The 23917-nt window shown below is 35.1% G+C and overlaps 1 pseudogene; it reads right to left on the reverse strand.

The window, feature by feature from the left end:
* Positions 1–23678, reverse strand: part of LOC120139879 — a 42130-nt pseudogene extending 18452 nt beyond the window's left edge.
* Positions 23679–23917: the final 239 nt, after the last annotated feature.

The following is a 23917-nucleotide window of genomic DNA, read 5'->3' on the forward strand; positions in this document are numbered from 1 at the left end:
AAATGTCTCCATAAAGGATTGAAAGTATGGAGACATTTGATCCTCTGGTCGTGCTTGCTCCTCTGGTGGAGCTTGTTCCTCGTGTTGTTCTTGCTCATCGTCGGAGTCATCGGCTTCCGGAGATTGTTCATGAATACGAACCCAAAGACCAGTCTCTTCATTGAACTTCCATCCCGATTTGGTTAAAGAAAAGAGGTTGATTTGGTTTTTGAGGGGAAAGGAAGCATCAAGACCAACTCTAAGCCAGCCTTCTTAAACAGATTACTAAGAATACAGCCGTAAACTAAAGAAGAACATAATTTTTTATTGAGAACAAGATTTACGGTTTCGACAAGTTCAGAAAAGATAATCCGTGTAAGGTTGATTTTGAGATTATTTTGAACACAATGTAGCCAAAATAAATCTAGAGAAAACAACCTCAGTGACCGAAAATTCCTTATAATATACGATTTTGACCAACTTCTTTTCGATTTGCCAAAATGACCAACAAAATCGCAACTCGATCTCCAGTATCACAAATCAGTTTCCAGATTCGCAACGCGATTTTGACTATCGCAACGCGATTCTGACTATCGCAATGCGATTTTCAAAGCGTCATTAGTATCGCAACGCGTATTTTATTTTCAAATTCCAAACACGAATATTAATATATCCCGTAATCGCAACTCTTAACCTAAAACCCTAAATCACAACTCAATCCCATCTCCATCTCTCACTCTCTATAACGAAATCCATCCCCATCTCCGGCGAAATCCGTCTATCTCCATCTCTCAGAGCCACCCTCACAATCATTCACGATCAGAAATGGAAAATCAACCAAATCAACCACTGAGGGTTTGTTTTTTTAATTATTTTTATTTTGAAATTTTTGCATTATTATTAGGTTTTTCATATTGAAATTGATGATAAGTTTACTGGTAATTTCAATAATAGATTAACAATTTCACTTAGATTGCTTATTAAATTCATTCGATTGCTGCCGATACTGCTAAACTGTTTAGTCTTTAACCCTGTAAAGTTAGTATTTGTTTTTGTTTTGTCTTTTGGTTGAAGTAATGCAATTCATTCAAGTTTCAATTTTAGACAATGACTATTTGAAACCGAGGATCGCAACGCGAAATGAAAATCGCAACGACAAAATCGCAACGCGATTTTAGTTTCGCGTTACGATTATCTCGTTGTGATAGTCAAATTCGCGTTGCGATAGTCATTTTCGTGTTGCGATTTTCATTTTCGTGTTGCGATTTTAAGTTTCAGAAACTATTCTTCTTCTGCAAATTGAAACTTGAATGAATTGCATTACTTCAACAAAAAAACAAAGACAAATACGAAATTCACAGTGTTGCAAATTTAAGTTTGAAGAATAAACTACTACTACTCTTTATGTTTATTATTGTTTTTGATATATCTTCACAGTGTAGTTTTTGGTATATCTAACTTGGTATGTTTATTGTTTTTGTAGAACTTTTTTTCGGCTCAATTGACCTTAAGGAATAAAATAAGCCTAGTCACTACAATTGCGTCGAAGCTTTCACCTGTACAAAGAAAATTCTTTGAGGATACTTGCTTCGGGCTATGGCTGAAAGTACAACATCCAGGTGGAGATGCTATATTGACCCATTTGTGGCTTCAGACCATGACTATCGATCTACCCGAGTGTATAAAATGTGGTAATGAAGAGATATGGTTTCATTTTCCACCGGCGTATACGTGTTTTGGGCGGGAGAAGTTTTGCTTAATCACTGGTCTACGCTTCGGACACGATGATGTAGGTCGATACACTAGTCATATTACCCGCCCATCATGGTTATCTCGGGTTTTTCCTGAGCTGTCAATGGAGAAGCCGAATTTACACGTTGACGACTTGACGAGATTATTGAATAAGAAAGATGGTTTTACTCGGATGAATTACGTCGATGTTGTCCGAGTATGCCTTTTAGTACTTTTGCATGCCGGCTTTTTAGGCAGAGAGGTCAGACAACCTATTCCTAAGGACCTAATATTATTGGTAGAGGACCTAAATGCATGGAACATGTTTCCATGGGGTTCGTATCTATGGAAAACTACCTGGAATAAGTTGTCTTCTGCCTTTGATGACCGCAAAAGTTTGCGTGATGATGATTCCAAATACACTTTGTCATGCTTTATTTGGGCCTTTAAGGTAAGAATTTCTATATAATGTTTCCAAAATTATAATTAATTATTTAACAATTACTAATGTTTGTGTATTATATTGTTTGTAGATTTGGATATTTGAGGCTTTTCTCGACATGCAGACATATGCATTAAAAACTTCAAATGATATTCCTAGAGCTATTTCCTGGAAGAGGAAACGACGGCTGTTGATTTGGGAAGAGTTACTACGGTATACGACAATAAATGATGTAAGTTAACACAAATACTATCATATATAAACAAGTTATTACTAGTACACGTTTAACTTTGTTTGAGCTTTTATATTGTTAGGAGGCCAACACGCCATTACAGAGGCTGAAACCCACGGAGGCTGAGCTTGCCACTGATTGGTGGCAAGCTAGTAAGCGTTTTTTTGATGGCACGGATGATGAGCAGCCTCCACTTCGAGAGCCATCACCTCACCCAGAGCCATCACCTGATCGACCACACTATACACCTCTACAACGAGAGCCATCACCTATTCCGTCACATCATCGAGCCTCTTCTCCACCATCACCTCATGATAGGTGACCGGCAAAGATGCCACGACATTTATCTCCATGTTCTCCATCTCCACGGGATGAGTTAGGGGAGTTACGTGATGAGGTCAATGCCTTGCGTGAGGAGGTCGGTACTTTACGCGATGACAATGGTGCATGGCTTGATGATGTATCTACTTTACGTGGTGAGGTAGCGGCTCTACGTGAGATGGTAGCATCGTTGCAGAATGAGGTTCATACTCTACGCAACGAGGTAAGTTTAAGATTTTTCATATTTAACTTGATTTACTCGTAATTTCACTTAGATTGCTTAGTAAATTCATTCGGTTGCTGCCAATACTGCTAAACAGTTCTAAAATAACCCTGTGAAGTTAGTATTTGTCTTTATTTTGTCTTTTGGTTAAAGTAATGCAATCCATTCAAGTTTTAATTTGCAGAAGAAGAATAGTCGCAACACGAAACTTAAAATCGCAACGCGAAAATGATTATCGCAACGCGGAAATGATTATCGCAACGCGAATTTGACTATCGCAATGCGAAATAAAAATCGCAACGCGAAACCAAATTCGCGTTGCGATTTTCATTTTCGCATTGCGATTTTCACGTTGCAATTTTTATTTCGCATTGCGATTATCCCGTTGCGATAGTCAAATTCGCGTTGCGATAATCATTTCCGCGTTGCGATAATCATTTTCGCGTTGCGATTTTAAGTTTCGTGTTGCGATTTGAAGTTTCAGAAACTATTCTTCTTCTACAAAATTGAAACTTGAATGGATTGCATTATTTCAACCAAAAGACAAAGACAAATACTAACTTCACAGTGTTGCAAATTTAAGTTTCAAGAATAAACTATTACTCTTTATGTTGTCCTTAAACATGCACTAAACATATATGTTGTCCTTTTAAATGTTTATATAAGTGCTTACTTCTGGAATGTTATCTGATGCATTTTGTGAACTATGATAGAATAATGACTTGGGTGAATACCGTGAAAGTTTGAAACATATTTGTCTTTGTTTTCACTGTTTAATATCATGTCTGTTTATTTACTAATTTATGTATTAATTTATTTTTAGCGGCCCGATAAGGTGGATGCTTTACGTCGGGATTTTTTTACACGACGGGGTTCACGCATTAGACGGTGTGCACATGCCATTACGTCTCCGTTCACCCCAATAGTGCGAAGACTCCGTAAGAAGAAGCCCGACTCACCTGTCATCGTTCAAGAGGCCTCTCCTATCGTTCAAGAGGCCCATATCATCCCTCAAGAGTCCCCTCCCATCGTTCAAGAGGCCCCTATCATCGTTGAAGAGGTCTCTCCCATCGTTCAAGACCCCGATTCACACGGCGTAATATGTCAAATTATTGAGAAACCCTCTCACGTGCCGGACATGATGGATGACTGTTGGCTTTCGTATGAGTGACCGGCCAGTACCATTCCGGCAGATGAAGTGGAGAGGAGAAAACTACCGAAAACAATTCTAGATAATACCCTTTGGGCTAAGACCGCAGTTGATTTTTATCTACATGAGCGGAGTCAGGGGTGTTACGCTGACATATACAAACTCAACGATGATTTACATTTGTTGATTGATCGGTCTTGGTGGGGTGTGTTATTAGGGGTTGAAGACAAAGGCTATTTCGATGGGGGTAAGTATTATATTTTTCTTATATTTCATTTTGATTAATTTTTTTAAAATTTTTGTAATTCACTAATATATGTCTTTTTTGTAAAACATCATATTGATGCATTGATGTCACGTCTTCTAATGATAAGGAAAATGAGGAAAAATAAAAAAATACATGATATACAATTATGCCGACGTCTTTTCACGTAGTTCACTTGAAGAATCAATGACATGAATCATATGTGTTGGCTAATGGACAAGCTAAACTTTATCCTGCATGGTGGGAGGTCGATAAGGTTAGTATTTATTTTTTAAATATTTTAAAGGTGTTCATAAATAAGTGCGCAATTGAATTATTTCTTATGATTGAAGGTGTTTATCCCTGTTTTGGAACGTACTCATTGGCTTCTCGTCGAGCTTCAGCTCCCATCCCTGAAGATAATAGTCTATGACAGCATGAAAAATTACATATCATTGTCTGATTTGAGAGATATTATTAAGGGATAGAGCTCTCATTTGGCTAAATTCTTGATGCGATTAATTATTGGACTTATTCTGGAAACAAGAAGCCAAAGAAGTACAATGTTACAGTTATCAGAGACGAGACCGCGCCACAACAAACGCAAGAAGCCAGAGGGGATTGTGGTCCTCTCATATGCATGTGCTTGGAGCATTTGACGAAAGGAAGTACACAATTTCTACCTCCCACCGATAGAGATAGAGGAGCAGTATGCTTGTGGTTTCGGCATTTTATGGCTAGAGCGATATATGCGAAACGCTGCCTACCTGCATCCGCGTTATGAAAGTGTCCATAAACAATTTGTAAGTCAAATGCAAGTGTTGTTAAGTACCTAGAATTCAATAATAATTTGTTGTTTGTTGGTTTTAGATGTGTAGAAAGTGTTGTTTGAGCAAATGTTTGGTTTCTGCAGGTTAATTCTGAAGTGAGCTGCGTGAAATTGATGTATGGGTGCATAAACAACTGTCTGGGGTACACTTTTTTTATTGTTTAATTGATTCTTAAAAGTCTGATTTATTTAATCGATGAGGAAAATAAAAATTATTAGCATTTTTTGCTTGTTTAATTGATTTGTAAAAGTTGATTTGTTTAATTGATGTGTAAATAATTCTTATTTGTGCTTGTTTAATTAGTTAAAATGTAAAAGTTAATTTGTTGATTTCAATCTGCATCATATTGAAGGCAAAAGATATGTTGAAGGTACACTTTCGCAACGCTAAACTCAAAATCGTAATGCGAAAGTCAAAAGCGCAATGCGAAAGCCAAAATCGTAACGCGAAAGTCAATTCGCGTTGCGATAATCTAATACGATTTGCGATTTTCTCGTTGCGATAGTCAAATTCCCGTTGTGATAATTAAATTCACGTTGCGATAGTCAAATTCGCGTTGCGATTGTCAAATTCGCGTTACAAGTTTACATATAAAATACACATAATAGTCAAATTCTCGTTGCGATATTCAAATGAATGTGTAATAAGTGATAACAACTGAACATATCATAACAATGTTCAAACTCAAGTTACTAATACATGCCAAACTGAAAATATTAAAAGTTTACACATAAAATACACATAATACAACGTTTGCATTTAAAAATCACTTAAGTTAATACTCCCAAAAGGTGAAGCCGGTTGTGAGTGGGATTTTGATTTTGATTGCGATTTTGATTGTCTTTTTCTTAACACTATATGAGCTTTGGATTTTGATGAGGATCCATATTTTGGTAGAGGAAAAGATGATTGTGATGGCACTGGTGATCCATATGTCAACCTTGTATGACCACTTTCCTTGCACCGACTACATGTCAATTTCTTCTTATCTTCACACTTAGACGGTATACGATCGTGACTTTTTGGTCGGCCAGATAGCCTTCTGTCCATGGCTAGTGGCAAAACTGTTTGTAAGTCATCTGGTATGTCCCACTCAGAAGGATGTGGAATAGGGTAAATAATCTCGGCAAAAGTCTGTCGATATACTTCTGTAGTGTAGCAATCCATAGCGTATGCGCTTGAATCATCTTGGTTTAGATGAAGAGCAACTTTTATAACTTGGCCACACGGATAACCAGATGTTTGCCATTTCATACAACTACACGTCTTTGCATTTTGATCGACAAGCCCATTTAAGTTATTATCCAGTACTTCAAACAAAGTGTTTGAACATGGTTCAACTCTCCATGACATTGACTTCACAACACGTTTCGTTATCTTTTTTCCAGTCCATGGTGTAACACGATGTTCAAATGTTCCAATGTTCCTGTAAATTTAAACAAATAATACTTAGTAAAATATATGATAAGTTACGAATTTAAAGAAATAATACATGCATGATTTCTTTTCTTGTAGTACCACTGTTGAATAGAGGCTCGAAAAAATTCCATTAACATAGTAATAGGTAATTTCCGGGAATGACGACTTAGAGCGTTGATTGATTCTGCACTATTAGACGTCATGAAACCATATCTTGCTCCAAATTGATGTACTCTTGACCATCTTTCAAACCCGACATCTTCTAGTGTTTGAGCACACTGAGGCAAAACACGTTTTAAATAATTTATATGTTTATTAAAATCCACTTCCCGATAAGCTTTTACAGCCTTCCAGTATGTCCATTTGTGATCTTTTATACCAGTAGACCTTGATTTTAGATTTCTATACAAATGAACACCACAAAGTCCATGAAAAGCATCTGGGAAACACCTTCTAACAGCGTTGTCAATTGAGTTTGCCCTATCGGATATGATTGTCAGATTGCTAATAGGACTTATGCAATCCCTAAGATACCCCATAAACCATGTCCATGAATCAGAGGTTTCAGATTTGCCAACCCCGTAAGCTATTAGCAGTATCCCATTGTTAGCATCCATGACTACTGCTAATAAGTTTACTCCAAGGTATCGACCTTTTATATGTGCTCCGTCAACTATAATAATTGGGCGCATGCAAGTAATAAACGAACGAATCTACAAAATCATATACACAAGAAATATAATCATTTAAATGTGAAATGCATGTAACTAACAAAAATGAGTCAACAAAATTATATTGATTTACTAACCGCAGCACCAATGGCGATAAACAACAACTCAAAGCGTCCATCTCTATCTGTTTTGATATGAGTTACCGACCCATGATTTTTCAGCTTTAAATTGTGACAATAAGCCGGCAGTTGAGCAAACGATGCTTCTGGCGACCCCCTCAACAATTCCAAGGCATAACATTTGGCTCTCCAAGCTTGAGAATATGAGATACTAATCTTGAACCGAGCATTCATGTCAGTCCTAATTTCATGTCCCCGATATACCCTGCCATTCAAAAACATTAACTCAGCCATAAAACCACCCAACAACTTTTTGTTTGCCAGTCTATGGTGAGGAAAAACTTGGGTTCTTGAACATGTATGTTTATCAATAAAAATCCTAACTTGAAACATTTTGCAATCTTTTATCCTCTTTGCAATCATACGCCACGTACAATTTTTGTCAATTATACACCTTGTTTCGAAACGATCTTTGCTTGATTTGTTAACTTTTAGTTGATAGCCATCTTCCACACATTTCGTATAAAAAGCTATCTTCAAGTCTTCCTTTGTATCAAAACAATCATCTTTCTTGATACGAATAATTTTTGTGTAACAATCAACTGCTATCTTTACCAACTCTTCTTCCGGTATCTAAAGTAATTCTGGCATATTCCAGTTATACTCCCGTGGCATTTTCTTCAGGGACTTTTCTTCGGGGATTTCTTCTTCTTTTTTTTCTTCAGAGTTATATGAATTACAGAATGGATGTTCAACATGTTCATTCACAGTCGTAACTTCCTCCTCATTATCATCAACAACATCTTCCTCGACAGCGGCTGTTTCATCATCAAAATTTGGGTATTGACCAATATCAAAATCATTACACACAGGGTCTGTTTCTTCTTCTGAAACATAATCAAAATCTGAATATTGACCAAGATCAAAGTCCGGGTATTGACCAAGATCAAATTTCGAATACTGACTAGTACTCACAATTTTTTCTGTTGGCTCATCATCGTCTAACTAGTCAATACGAAAGTCGAAATTTGGTGCTGAAAGTTGATTGGGATTTGGATTAGGGAAATGTTGTGGGTTTTGAGATTGTGTTTGGTATTAGAAATGTGGTGAAACAAAATTTGCTTGGGGATGAAATTGTAGTGGAACCATTAAATTTTGAGCACCATAAACTGGGGTTGAAAAACTTAGTTGATTACTACCCGCTACTGACCCAACTTCACTACTTCTAGGTTCAACAACATACAATGTAACATCATCTTGCGAAACACTAATGTAAGCAATGAATCGTTCAACATCTTCATTGTCAGTTAACAAATAAACTTTACATTTTCTCTGATAAATAGCCTAAATCCACTTAAGGGCTCTAAATTCAATTTATTTGCAGCACGTAACATTAGAGTTTCATAAGTTAACTTTTTTAATAACAGTTTTAGTTGAAGATTCATGGGTAAAAGCATATATTGTAAAACACCATGAACATTCTCCCATGACCCTCCAAAACACAAATCTATCCAAACATGATCAACATTAGATGATTTTATTATTGTAAATTAATTTACTAAACAAACGAGCTGCGAAACTAAAACCTGTTGTCGGATGGGGAAGGATGTCGTTGGATATAGGAACGGATGTCGCCGGAGAGAGTGATAGATGGAGATTGAATGAGTTGCGATTTAGGGATTTAGGTTATGAGTTGTTGCTGCTGTGTAGTTATATACCCAAAATATTTGTGTTGCGAAACTAAAACCTGTTGCGAATTTGAAATTCAGTGTTGCGACAGTCAGAATCGTGTTGCGACAGTCAGAATCGAGTTGCGATTATGTATTATCGCGTTGCGATAGTCAGAATCGCGTTGCGATTATGTATTATCGCATTGCGATAGTCAGAATCACGTTGCGATTTACATATTCGCATTGCGATTTTCTAAAATCGTAACGCGAATTTGAAAAATCGTAATGCGATAATCAAAATCGCGTTGCGAATCTGGAAACTGATTTGCGATATTGGAGATCGCGTTGCTATTTAGAGATCACATTGCGATTTTGTTGGTCATTTTGGCAAATCGAAAAGAGTTGGTCAAAATCGTATATTATAAGGAATTTTAGGTCACTGAGGTTATTTTCTCATAAATCTAAGGCTCGAAGAGTAGAGTAACGACCTCCGGATAGTCGAAACCACCAAGAGATCATAAGGTGAAGGAAACGGTCGTGAAGATCTAAAACACTCGCACTATCCCTTCGTTTATATTGAGATCCTACCGTTAATTTTTCATTATCTAACCCGTCATTATCTAATCCTAATGCGGTGGCAATGTATTCCGAGTCAAAATGAAGGAATCGTCCTAGAAGATAGGATCGGATTCCTATGGTTAAGGTTTTATCTCGGTTTTGAATACAAACGGTATTAGAGTAGAAGATACGAACGAGTTGGTGGTAAACTATAGGTTCAAGCTCAAAGAGTTTATCAAATTTCCACTCTTGAAGAGTAGGAAGATGTCGAAAATTGATGTCTAATATGGCTTGAAGAGATGAGATTCGTTCTTCTCGGATTTTGTAGGACTCAAAGTATTGACAAAACCTAAAGTAGAGATTTTGTCTACGACCGGGTTCATTGAAGCAAGAATTGGGAATGGTTAGTTTGGATCATCGGGATTAGGATTAGGAATTTGTTGGATAGGTGTAAGATTTGGAGGTGAGTTTGGATGTTGGCTAGAACAACTAGAGGAAGGTTTAGAACGTTTGTGAGACATGATTTAAGGTAATCGGAATGGAAGAAATAACCTGCAATTTTAATAACACATGTATGCAATATAATCAATCCCAAAACTCAATTAAGTCCTCAATATTTCAAGGTTCTCTAAATCAATCCTAATGGGCAAAGTTTTTGAAAACTATTGAAAAATAAGGTTTTGAAAATCAATATACACATAGTTTTCCTAATAACAACACAATTAAATCAAAACACAACAATTTGAAAATTAATTTTTTTAAATTTCGAAAATTTTCAAAAATTTTGAAAATTCTTGTGTTTTTTGGTGAAATTAGTTGTAGAATCTAGTTTCTAAACACTAAACAATCAATGTCCGATCTAAAGTTCAACCTAGAACTAATTTAAACTAGTTCTAAAAACAAAAATTGATAAAAAGAAGTTTTTAGAAAAATACCTTAAAGAATTTTGGATTAGAGTGAGATTGGATGAAGTTTGCACAATTTTGATGATTCCAACAGGTTTAAGAGTTGATATTTGAAGTAATTCCGATTAAAAACGGTATTTTTTTTTATGAAATATGAAGATAAGGAGAGAGTAGAGAGGAGAACGGCGTGAGGAAGAGAGAAAGAGTAGAGAGGACAATTGGCATCAGAGCCTCACTCATTTGAAGGTTTAATCGCCTCTTGAGTCGATTCGGGAAGAGTTACATCGATTATCAAGTCATCAATGACCTCTACTTCAAATGTCGACTCCGGTCTCGATTCGATGCCCGTCAACAAGTCTTTTTTCTTCAATGGAGCTAATTATGCCTATTGGAAGAATATGATGATGTATTTTATTCAAGCAAGTGACATGGGAGCATGAAATGTTGTAGAAGACGGATATATCAAGCCTCTCACTCATCCAAGATTGTGGAGTGAAGGAGATACAAGAATATTACAACTCAACTCCAAAGCCATCCATATCATATTTTGTGCTCTTGGACCAGATGAATATGGAAGAGTTTCATCTTGTACAACCGCCAAAGAAATATGGGATAAACTACAAGTCACTCATGAATGCACCGACGAGGTAAAAGAATCTAAAATTAGTCTTCTAACACATAGCTATGAAAATTTCAGGATGAAACCAAAAGAAGATATCAAAGCTATGACGGATAGATTCTCAACGATTGTAAATGATCTCAAATCATATGGAGAGATCATTCCAAACGAAAAGCTTGTGAGGAAGTTAGTTTACTCACTTCTAAAATCGTGGCAATCCAAGAAGACGGCAATCATCGAGGCTAAGAACCTAAAGACTTTAACTCTTGAAGAGCTAATCGATTCCCTCCTCACTCATTAAATGATGCTTGAAGATGAGGTGGATATCGATAAGATTGACGAGACACCAAAAGAGAAGGAGAAGAAGAAAAACATTGGAGTTGCTCTTAAATCCACAAAATATGAGAGTGATTCAGATGAAGATGACGAGGAAATGGCATTATTTGCCAAACGGTTCAAGAAATGATGAGACCTTACCGAGGAAGAAAATTCAAACGAAATGAAGACCTAAAAATTGAACCAAAAGAGAAGGACCTTATCATTTGCTATGAATGCAAAAAGTCTGGACATGTCAAATATGATTGGCCACAATTGAAGAGAAATGGTCAATCAAAGAATAAGCTCAAGGCTCATGTGGCTACATGGAGCGATGAAGGTTCCGATGAAGAGGAATAAGAAATAACAAACTTGTGCTTGATGGCATTCGGGGAAGATTCTAAGGTAACCTCTAACTCATTTGAATTAGATGATTTATCTTAGGATGAGTTATTAGAGGAATATAATGGGTTGTCTTCGGATTATGAGAAATTGTTTTTAAAATATAAAAATGATGTTTCAAAATTGAAAAATGAAAATAAGCTCATATCCAAAACCAACAATGATTTTGAAAATAAAATTAGTGATTTGCAAATCAAACTAGAAGAGTTTGAAAAGAAAAATTTAGATTTGCAAAATTTACTTTCAAAGATCAATGATGATCATCAAAAGAAAATTGATGATCTTAAAGCTTCTTTTGATAAAGTTGGAACAAAACGTTTTGAAAATGGAGAAAATTCAAAATCCAACTTTGTTAGAAAACGTTTTAAAAACTACAATCATAGAGGTCCCCGAAGAACCTCTAATGTAAAAATCGTTAAAAGTATATGGGTTCCTAAAAGACTCGTTACTACTAAAGATAATGATATCCTACACAAATGGATACCTAAGGGGGCTAGGATTTTGGAAACTAATGAATATGGACCCAAAAGAATTTGAGTACCAAAAATTAGAAATTAACCTCTGTTTGTAGAAAAAGGAACATAGCTACAAGAACGAGAAACAAATTCAAACTTATGGTATCTTGATAGTGGATGCTCAAGACACATGACCGGAGACAAAAACCGGTTCATAGAGCTTAACACCAAAAATGGAGGAGAAATGACTTTTGATGATAATTCAAAAAGACACATCGAAGGTATAGGTACAATAGGTAATACTCTTCCATACAAATTAAAAATATTTTATATGTGAACGGATTAAAACATAATCTTTTGAGTATTAGTCAATTATGTGATAAAGGATTCAATGTTATGTTTGAAACTAATGGTTGTAAAGTTATTGATATTGCATCTAATCGGATTATGCTTGTTGGCCATAGAATAGGAAACATTTATATACTGCATTTAGACTTGATAGATATGACTAATTTATGCCTAGTTGCTAAGGATGAGCATGATAGTTGGTTATGGCATAGGAGACTATGACATGCTAGTATGAGTGTTTTGCAACGGTTAATTCAATGAGATTTGGTTCGAGGGCTGCCTAAACTAAAACTTGATAATGATAAAATCTATGATGCTTATGCTAAAGGAAAACAAAAGCGAGTTTCTTTTAAATCCATTAATGATGTATCAACTAGTAGAGTATTGCAATTGATCCATTTAGATCTTTTTAGGCCATCTAGAACTACTAGCTTGGGTGGAAAACAATATGTATTTGTCTTGGTAGATGACTATTCTAGATATACTTAGGTTTTATTCTTAAGTACTAAAGATGAAGCATTAGAAAAATTCATCACGTTTTCAAATGTAATCCAAAGCGAAAAAGGTTACTCTATAATTAGTGTTAGGAGTGATCATGAAACTGAATTTGAAAATCTTGGATTTACTGAATTTTGTAATTTTAATGATATTAGTTATAATTTTTCAGCACCTAGAACCCCTCAACAAAATGGACTTGTTGAAAGGAAAAATCGAACTTTAGAAGAAATGGCTAGAACCATGCTTTGTGAAAATAATTTGTCAAAATATTTTTGCGCGAAAGCCACAAATACCGCTTGTTATGTTATTAATCGAGTAATGATTAGGCCTATTTTGAAGAAAACTCCATATGAACTTTTTAAAATTAAAAAACCTAACATTAGCTATTTTCATCCTTTTGGATGTAAATGTTTTTTTTAAACAACTATAAAGAAAATCTTGGCAAATTTGATGCTAAAATTGATGAAGGAATTTTTCTGGGTTATTCCTTAAGTTCTAAAGCTTATCGAGTATTTAATAAAAGAACTTTAGTTGTAGAAGAATCTATACATGTTTTTGATGATAATTTCCTTCCTAGGAATGATTCTTGTTTGAATGATGATATATGTATTATAAATACAAATGATGTTAGACATGACGTTGGAGAACCATCATCAAAGGAAGAAACGAAAGATGAGAAAACTCATGATCCTCTCGAGAATCCAACCATTGAAGAAAGGGAAGTATCTTACCCAAGAGAGTACCTTACCCAAGAGAGTACAACTATGTCAAAGATGGTGAAATCATAAGTGATCCATCCAAAGGGGTAACAACTCGATTTTCTCTTAGAAATATTTGTAATTATATTGCATTTATCTCATGCATAGAGCCTAAGAATATTAAAGAAGCATTAAATGATGAACATTAGATTATGGTTATGCAAGAAGAGTTAAATTAATTTGAGAGAAGTAAAGTATGGACATTAGTTGAAAGGCCTAGTAATAAATCTATTGTAGGTACTAGATGGGTATTTAGGAATAAGCTTGATGAGAGTGTTAATATAGTGAGAAACAAGGCTAGACTTGTTGCTCAAGGGTATACTCAAAAAGAGGCCATAGACTATGATGAGACATACACTCCCGTAGCTAAGATGGAAGCAATTAGAATGTTATTAGCATTTGCATATTTTCATGAATTTAAATTATATCAAATGGATGTTAAGTGTATTTTTAAATGGTTTTATAAAAGAAGAAGTGTATGTGGAACAACTTCCAGGTTTTGAAGATTCAAAATTTTCGGATCATGTTCTTAAATTGACAAAAATATTTTATGGTTTAAAACAAGCTCCAAGAGTTTGGTATGAAAGATTGTCAAACTTTTTAATTTCAGACCACAATCCGATTTTGTTGGAGGATGCTTCTATAAATTGGGGACCTAAACCTTTTAGGTTCTTTAATTTTCTTTTAGAAGAACAAGGATTTGATGATTTGGTTGAAGAATCAACATCAGTAGAGAAAAAAAAAGAATACAGGGGGAATTTTCAAGATGTTACAGGTTACCAAAAATAAAATCAAAAACTGGTCTAGTAGCTGTCACAAAGGACTGGCAAAATCCATCTCGCAGCTGGAATTAAAAATCATTGATTTGGAAAGAAAATCTCAAGGTGGAATTTTGTCTTCAGGGGAGTGGGATCAACTGATTAAATTTAAAATAGAGTTATGGAGGCTGTTGAGAATCGAGGAGAGAATCTGGTTCCAGAAATCAAGAACCAGATGGATTAAAGATGGAGATAGAAATACAAGGTTTTTTCACCTAAGTGCTTTGAAGAGAAACAAAATTAATACCATTCATTCATTGAAGTCTGAAGGGGGATTAATTTCAGAACCAGAACAGATAAAACCAACGGTGTTCAATTTTTTCAAGAATGCTTATAATGTAAAATCAACTTTGGAAGTTGCAGGCTTTGAGTTTGATTTTAAGCAACTGACAGCAGTTCAAAAAGATTACCTTGAAGCACAATTTTCGGAGCAAGAAGTTTGGCAAGCAATTGCTTCCTCTGAGAGCTCTAAAGCTCCTGGCCCGGATGGTTTTACCATGGGATTTTATAAGAAGTACTGGTTGAATTTGAAGGAGCGGATCATGGAGTTTTTCTCCGAGTTTTATAAAGAAAAGGAATGGGTTCATGGGGTAAATCATGCATTTATTACCTTGATTCTTAAAAAAAGTAATCCAGAGAGTATTGAAGACTACAAACCTATCAGTCTCGTTGTCAGCTTGTACAAAATTCTTTCGAAAATTCTTTCTAAGAGACTTAGTTCTTGTATTAATGATATTGTAAGCCACGCTCAATTTGCTTTTATTCCGGGGAGGCAATTGTTGGATTGTGCGTGTTTAGCTAATGAGGGAATCGACTATTGGAGGAAACAAGGGCTTAAAGGGGTCGTTTTTAAAGTGGATTTCAGTAGAGCGTATGATTCTGTAGATTGGCAGATTATTTTGAGCCTTTTGAATGAAATGGGATTCGATGACAGGTGGGTTTCTTGGATTTCACAGTGTATCTCCGATGCTTCGATTTCGATCTTAGTGAACGGGTCTCCTACTGAAGAGTTTAATATTGCAAAAGGATTGCGACAGGGCTGTAGTCTTTCTCTTCTTCTCTTTAATGTGGTTGGTGAATTACTTCATTTGATGCTATCGAAAGCTGTGGATTGTGGCCTTTTCCAAGGGTTTTCGTTCGGCAAAAATCAAAACAATTTCACTTTTTCTCACATTCAGTTTGCATATGACTTAATTATTTTTTTGCCATGCTTCCATTACCCAAATTAAGAATGTTAGAAGAGTTTTGAGGATTTTTAGCTTAATTACGGGACTTCATCTAAATTTAATCAAAAGTAAATTGTATCGTATTAATGTGGATGATGCTATTCTGGGAGAGTGGGCTTCGACTATTGGGTGTTCTATTGGCTCCTTCCCGTCGGTATACTTAGGCTTACCTTTGGGGGCTACAAGGAATTACGTGAAATTATGGGAGCCTGTAATTGACAACTTTAATAAAAAAATTAACAGGGTGGAAAGCTTCTTCTTTGTCATTGGCGGGTAGATTGGTTCTCATAAGTGTTGTCTTCTTTACCTATCTTCTATCTTTCTTTATTCAAGATTCCGTCATCTATTTGTCAAAAGCTAAATTCTATGATGACAGCCTTTTTATGGGGTAGAGGGAATGAAAAGAAGTTGCATTGGGTAGGTTGGAACAAGATTTGTATTGAATAAGTGGTGGAGGTTGAGAGTTACTGATTTGAATCTTACTAATCGAGCTTTGTTGGGAAAGTGGGTTTGAAAGTTTGCTAATAAGAAGCATTCGATATGGAAGAGATTCGTTTGTACCAAACACAATGTTAGATGCCATTTTATGGATATTTCCAAGGTCCACTCTCCCAAGGACTCTTGGATTTGGAGGGGGATTGTGAATAACTTCACCAAAGATGATTCTATTGGAGGTTGCCTTAGATCCCAAGCTAAGTTACAAGTAGGGAATGGCATTTCGATTTCCTTTTAGAATGATGTATGGTCAGGGGATTTACCTTTGAAAGTCCTTTTCCCTAGGATTTATGAGCTATCTTCAAACAAAATAGGTAATGTTGCAGATTTTGGTAGTTTTGATTCGACTGGTTGGGAGTGGAATATAAAGACTAGAAGGAATCTTTGCGATTGGGAAGGAGATCAGTTGGTAGAGCTTCTGGATTTACTTAAAGGCATTAAATTAATTGATTCAGTGGAGGATTGTTTACTTTGGGGCGATGCAGGTGAGGGGCTATTTTCGGTTAAGGAGTGCAGGAAGTCTCTTTCAGCATATAAAGATATTTCTTTTCAGTGGAATAAATGTGTGTGGTTGGGTTTAGTCCCTCCTAGGGTCGAGGCTTTCCTTTGGCAAATATCTCATAAAAAAGTTGCAGTGAGAGTGGAATTGAAGAAAATGGGGGTTTCAATTGGGGATGATTTTCTATACCCTCTATGTAATTCATGTGAAGAATCTGTTCAGCATCTTTTTATTGCTTGCCAGGTTTCGTGGAACTTATGGAACAGAGTAATTGCCTTTTGGGGTATTTTGTCAGTTTTACCAGGTGATCCACAATCCCTTCTAAGCTCTTGGTCTGATTTGAGGCCTTATTCAACTATGTGGAAGTTAATTCAGGGGCAGTCTTATGGTCGATTTGGAAAATTAGAAATGAAATAATTTTTTAAAAAGTTAAACTAGACAGGTTCACGTTGTTCTTCACTGTTCAGTTCAGATTAGCAAAATGATTCCTAGCAAAGTTTTCGAATTTCACTACTCAAGTGGATTGTTTGATTGGTGATCCCTCATTGGCTGATGATCTTTCGATTTTTAAGGAGTTGAATACGCCTAAGGTATGTTGAATACGCCTAATCCTATCATTCTAGCAGAATTGAACGCTATCAAGAAAGGCATTGAAGTCTTTGTTGCCTCGGTTTGGGTTTCGAAAGGGAGACTGATTGTGGAAAGTGACAGCAAGCAAGCATTGCATTGGATTCTTGATCAAGCCACAATTCTTACATTCCTAAGTCAGTTTGTTAAGGACTTAATGTCTGTTGTATCTTTGCATGATATTATTGTGAGGTGGATTCCTAAGAGTTGTAACTGCGAGGCTGACAAACTAGCTAAGGAGGGAATTGGGTGATGGTTATCTGTGTTCCCCTGGGTTTGAGTGTTTAGCAGTAGGGGTTTTTTTGGTGTTTGTTAAGTTTTATGTAACTCTTAGGAGTTCTGTTAAGTCTTATGTACTCCGTTTGAAATCAATAAAATTGAGACACTCTTTTCCTCCTTCCGCTAGCTGGTTCTTACCATATGGTTAAGGACCACTAAGAGGGAGGTTTTTAATGAGGTCTCCTATTCCTATCAAAAAAAATTGAAAAAGGTTTTTCAAAAGGAAATGTTGACACTACATTGTTTTTAAAGCATAAATGTAAAGATTTATTAGTAGTTCAAATTTATGTTGATGATATAATATTTGGTTCTACTAATGATATTCTTTGCCAAGAATTTTCTAAGCTAATACAAAGTGAATTCGAGATGAGCATGATGAGGGAGCTCTCATTCTTCTTGGGACTCTAAATCAAACAAAGAAAAGATGGCATCTTCATCAATCAAGCTAAATATGTCAAAGATATGCTCAGGAAGTTTGGACTAGAAAATGGGAAACTTCATGATACTCTAATAAGCTCATCAACAAAGCTTGACATAGATGAAGGAGGTAAATGTGTGGATGTTAAATTATATAGGTCAATGATTGGCTCTTTGTTTTATCTAACTGCAAGTAGACCGGACATGATGTTTAGTGTTTGCTTATGTGCTAGATTTCAATCAGGTCCTAAGGAATCACATTTACTAGTTGTTAAGAGAATCTTTAGATACCTTAAGGACACTCCTAGTTTAGACTTTTGTATCCTAGAGACTCTAGGTTTAGCTTGTATATCTTTTCTGATGTGGATTATGGAAGATGCAAATTAGATAGGAAAAACACCTCCGGTACTTGTCAATTCCTTGGAAATATGTTGATTTCTTGGTTTTCAAAGAAACAAAATTGTGTTACATTGTCTACCAATGAAGCGGAATACATTTCAGCCGGCAGTTGTGCACAAATTTTATGGATGAAACAACTTTTTGATTATGAAATTAAAGTAGGTACTATTCCTATCAAATGTGACAATAATAGTGCTATTTGTCTCACTAAAAATCTCATCCAACACACTAGAACTAAGCACATTGAAATAAGATATCACTTCATTAGAGACAATGTCGCTAAAGAATATGTAGTTCTAGAATTTGTTGATACTTTGCATCAATTAGCGGATATCTTTACAAAGCCTTTAGACAAGGAACATTTTTGGACACTTAAGAGAGAATTAGGTTTAACTGACCTATCTTCACTTAGTGTTTAAAATAATTTTAGAACTTTTAAGAATAAATGAAAAATGCTTGTAATACATTTTTTTTGCATTATTTGCTTTTAGTTAGGGGGAGTTTATGATTCTTGGTGAAAATTAACTTTATGTTCAAATTTAGTTTAAAGATTAATTTGATTGATTGAACATGATTAATTTTCAATATATGAGTTGCCAATACCATTAGAGAAAATTAATTTAGCTTTTTGAGTATTTAAAATCAGATTTTAGCATTTTTGGTGCAGAGGGAATCGATACCCCCTTGAAGGGGAACCGATTCCCCCCCACAGGGGAATCGATACCCCCTGAGGGTTCTGGATATATCGCGCCCAGAATACCTCATTTTGCCTCAAACTCTTTCTCTCTTCCTCACGCCGTTCTCTCTACTCTCTCCCTATCTCCATATTTCATCAAAAACACCATTTTTAATTGGAGTTACTTCAAATATCAACTCCTAAACCTGTTGGAATCTTCAAAATCGTGCAAAATTCATCCAATCTCACTCTAATCCGAAATTCTTCAAGGAATTTTTCTAAAAATTTCTTTTTATCAATTTTGATTTTAGAACTAGTTTAAATTAGTTCTAGGTTAAACTTTAGATCGGACATTGATTGTTTAGTGTTTAGAAACTAGATTCTACAACTATTTTCATCAAAAAAACACAAGAATTTTCAAAATTTTTGAAAATTTTTGAAATTAAAAAAAAAAATTCAAATTGTTGTGTTTTGATTTAATTATGTTGTTATTATGAAAACTATGTGTATATTGATTTTCAAAACCTTATTTTTCAATAGTTTTCAAAAACTTTGCTCATTAGGATTGATTTAGAGAACCTTGAAATATTAAGGACTAAATTGAGTTTTGCGATTGATTATATTGCATCCATGTGTTCTTAAAATTGCAGGTTATTTCTTCCATTCCGATTACCTTAAATCATGTCTCACAAACGTTCTAGACCTTCCTCTAGTCATTCTAGCCAACCTCCAAATCCTCCACCTATCCAACAAATTTCTAATCTTAATCCCGATTATCCAAACATGAACATTCGTAATTCTTGCTTCAATGAACTCGGTCGTAGACAAAATCTCTATTTTAGGTTTTGTCAATACTTTGAGTCCTACAAAATCCGGAAAGAATGAATCCCATCTCTTTAAGTCATGTTAGACATCAATTTTCGACATCTTCCTACTCTTCAAGAGTGAAAATTTGATAAACTCTTCGAGCTTGAACCTATAGTTTACCACCAACTCGTTCGTATCTTCTACTCTAATATCGTTTGCATTCAAAACCGAGATAAAACCTTAACCATAGGAATCCGATCCTATCTTCTAAGACGATTCCTTCATCTTGACTCGGAATACATTGTCACCGCATTAGGATTAGATAATGACGGGTTAGATAATGAAAAATTAACGGTAGGATCTCAGTATAAACGAAGGGATAGTGCGAGTGTTTTAGATCTTCACGACCGTTTCCTTCACCTTATGATCTCTTGGTGGTTTCGACCATCCGGAGGCCGTTACTCTACTCTTCGAGCCTTAGATTTATTTTGACTAAATTGTGTCCAAAATAATCTCAAAATCAACCTTCCACAGATTATCTTTTCTGAACTTGTCGAAACCGTAAATCTTGTTCCCAATAAAAAATTATGTTCTTCTTTAGTTTACGTTTGTATTCTTAGTAATCTGTTTAAGAAGGCTGAGCTTAGAGTTGGTCTTGATGCTTCATTTCCCCTCAAAAACCAAATCAACCTCTTCTCTTTAACCAAATCGGGATGGAAGTTCAATGAAGAGACTGTTCTTTGGGTTCGTATTCATGAATAACCTCCGGAAGCCGATGACTCCGACGATGAGCAAGAACAGCACGAGGAACAAGCTCCACCAGAGGAACAAGCACGACCAGAGGATCAAATGCCTCCATACTTTCAATCCTTTATGGAGACATTTGATTTCTGGTATGCATCCATGGATTCTCGCTTCACTTCCATAGAGTCTCATTTATCCACAATGAGAGCTCAACAATTGGAGATTCTCCGGGAGATGCGTGCGAACAACGCTTCTATAAATGAACGCATTAATGCACTCTCGCATGAGATGACCGCTATGCGAGCTCATTTTCCTCCTCCCGATCCTCCTACGGATGCTTGATTATTTGTCATGCTTTAGTACTTTGAAATATAACTTAGAGATTATTGTTTCAACATTTTGAATGACTTTGGATTGTTTTTAATTTTGATTGTTTGATTTTTGAATTTGGTTGATGGTTTATGGATGTTTGAACTTATATTTCTATATATTTGGTTTGGTTAAATTTATTCATTCTTGCATCATTTATATCATGTTAGATATATGACCAATTTCACCATATCACATTGTTTATGGATATTGATTATAAAACTAATGGCTAACGTTTCTCTTGATTGTGATCTTAGCAACTTAAACTATATATATTTATAATCAATTGACTAAATGATTTCAAAACCTTGTTTAAAATCTTATAAAGTCTTTTTGATTTAAGAAAAAGAGGAGAAAATGTTAAAGTGTTTTAAATGGGAGAAGTGTTAGAGTAAAGGGGAGTAATTTCAAAACTTGATTTCAAAATCTTAAAATTACTAAAATGTTTTGTTATATCAAAAAGTGAGAAATTGTTGAAAACATTTTGATATTTCGATATAATAAATTAAGTTAAATGAATTTTAATATTTTCCAAAAGATTTTCTAAGTATATTCAATATAATTATTCGAATATCAAAATATTACTCCAAAATCTTTCAAATATCATTTAACTTAATTTGTTATATCGAAATATCAAAATGTTTTCAACAGTTTCATGAAGTAATAGTAAGCAGATAGTGTTTGATGCATGACATAGTTTCCATAATATTTTGATGACCTTGAGAGATATATGACAACAATCACCAAAGGCAAGAGAATACAAACGCCAACAATCCAGAGTAAGTGCCACCAGATGCCCCATCTATGTCTAGTAAGAACTGAGGAAGAGCAATGCCCAATTGAAAACCCTGCATCAAAAAGGTATAACACTGTCTTAACTCTTGAAGTTGGGTAATTATAACAGTGATTAGAATTAAAATACAATGCTTCTCATTCTATCAAATAGAGATCAATTACTTGTCTTCCATCTGGATGACCATATTTCTCAAAATTTTCACGGGATATTGGGTCTGTGAGAGCCTGATAAGCCTTGGTTATGTACTCCACAAAATACTTGTGAGCCTCTGGAAAATAATATAATGCAATTTTAAGTAAATAAAAATTGTAATTCAAATGCTTTATTTTTCTAGCTAACCTACGAGTCATATATGGGAACTCATACAACTGAATAACTAAAACACCTTCAACCTGGATTTGGATTTTTATCTGGATGATACTGAACAGAAAGCCTCTATATGCCTTCTTTATTTCAGAATCTGAAGCTCCAGGCTCCAATCCTAGTATACTGAAAGGTTCAAACACTTGAATCTGAATAAAAAGATTCTTTCAAAAAAAAATCTGAATAAAAAGAAACAAAACAGTTAATTTAGCACAACTCATAGCAGAGCATCTAGAATATAGGAATAACAAGATATAAAATGAATATAGAATCACACTCTTACTAAATGTCTTTACCTCTTGGCTAACGTTTTTAATGTAATACACAAGAAATATCATGACCATCCAGAGCAGCACCAGAGTCAGGTTACTACACGTTAAGAAGTTTGAGATCTGCGAGAACAAATTCCAAAGCCGAACTGTCTCAATGCAGATGAAATGATTCAAACTCCTAATAAACTGAAAAATCGAAAACAAATTAAGGGGACCAGAAAAGGGACTGACCCGCTTAAATATGGATTTGCGGTACTTCCCCGAGCGAGAGCATTGTGCACACTGACAATGAATGGCCTTAGTTTTCTTACATACAGCTCGGCACAGCTTCATTATTGTATAAGGCACTAAAGGCAGTGCCATTATTGTTAAAATGAAAATCGGAAACAATGCACCATTCTCGTCTGAAGCAGCCATGGGGATCGCCTACCTGAAACAAATCTTATCAAGCTACTGCAGAAATAAAGTTAAACTACACACACACCACATGTTCGCAAAGATCGTTATTTTTCCAATTCAATAAAGTCAGGATAGTTTCTGTACTGCCCGTCCTATTATTGACGAAAAATTGAAAAACCCTAATTATCAACTGATATAACTGGTAGGTAAGAAAGTGAACCAAAGGATTAAAGCTGATAGCGCCGCCAAAGTCGAACAGAAGCAACGAACTCAAATCAATTTCCATAAAAAAACATATAAATGAGAAAAAAGATCTGAAATTGGAACGAAAATTCAAGAAAGTTGCGGCCATGAAATGTAAAAAAAAAAAAACGTATAAAGTTTACAGATTCAGCATAAATTCAAAAGAAAATGAAAGCGAAAAAAGAAAGGAAATTACATCACCTGGGAAAAATAAATTTCAGATGGCAATATGCCTCATAAACGATTTTGTGATTGATGCGCCAATCTGAGAAACAAATAACCAAAAGAGGAGCTGTGTTTGTGTTTCTAGGAGACAGATGAATGCCCTTGGGTTTTTGAATTTGGTTTTGAGATCGGAAAACGTAACAGCGGGGTTTTGGTGTCGTATCCCCATTTTAGGTTTTTCTTTTCTAACGTGTATTTATCCGTTAAATTTTAATTCAATAGATAGTATTTTTTTTTGACAAAATTTTTTGGGGTAATTTTCTAAATAATGTTACGGGAAAATGAATTTTATAATGTAGAGAGTTGAAAAGAATTATTTTTTTTAAATTGAGTGAATGTTGTAGTGTTATTCCAAAATTGTTTGAATCATTTGA

Source organism: Hibiscus syriacus, unplaced genomic scaffold (genome assembly GCF_006381635.1).
Source record: "Hibiscus syriacus cultivar Baekdansim isolate YM2019G1 unplaced genomic scaffold, ASM638163v2 tig00110777_pilon, whole genome shotgun sequence".
Classification (NCBI taxonomy): domain Eukaryota; kingdom Viridiplantae; phylum Streptophyta; class Magnoliopsida; order Malvales; family Malvaceae; genus Hibiscus; species Hibiscus syriacus.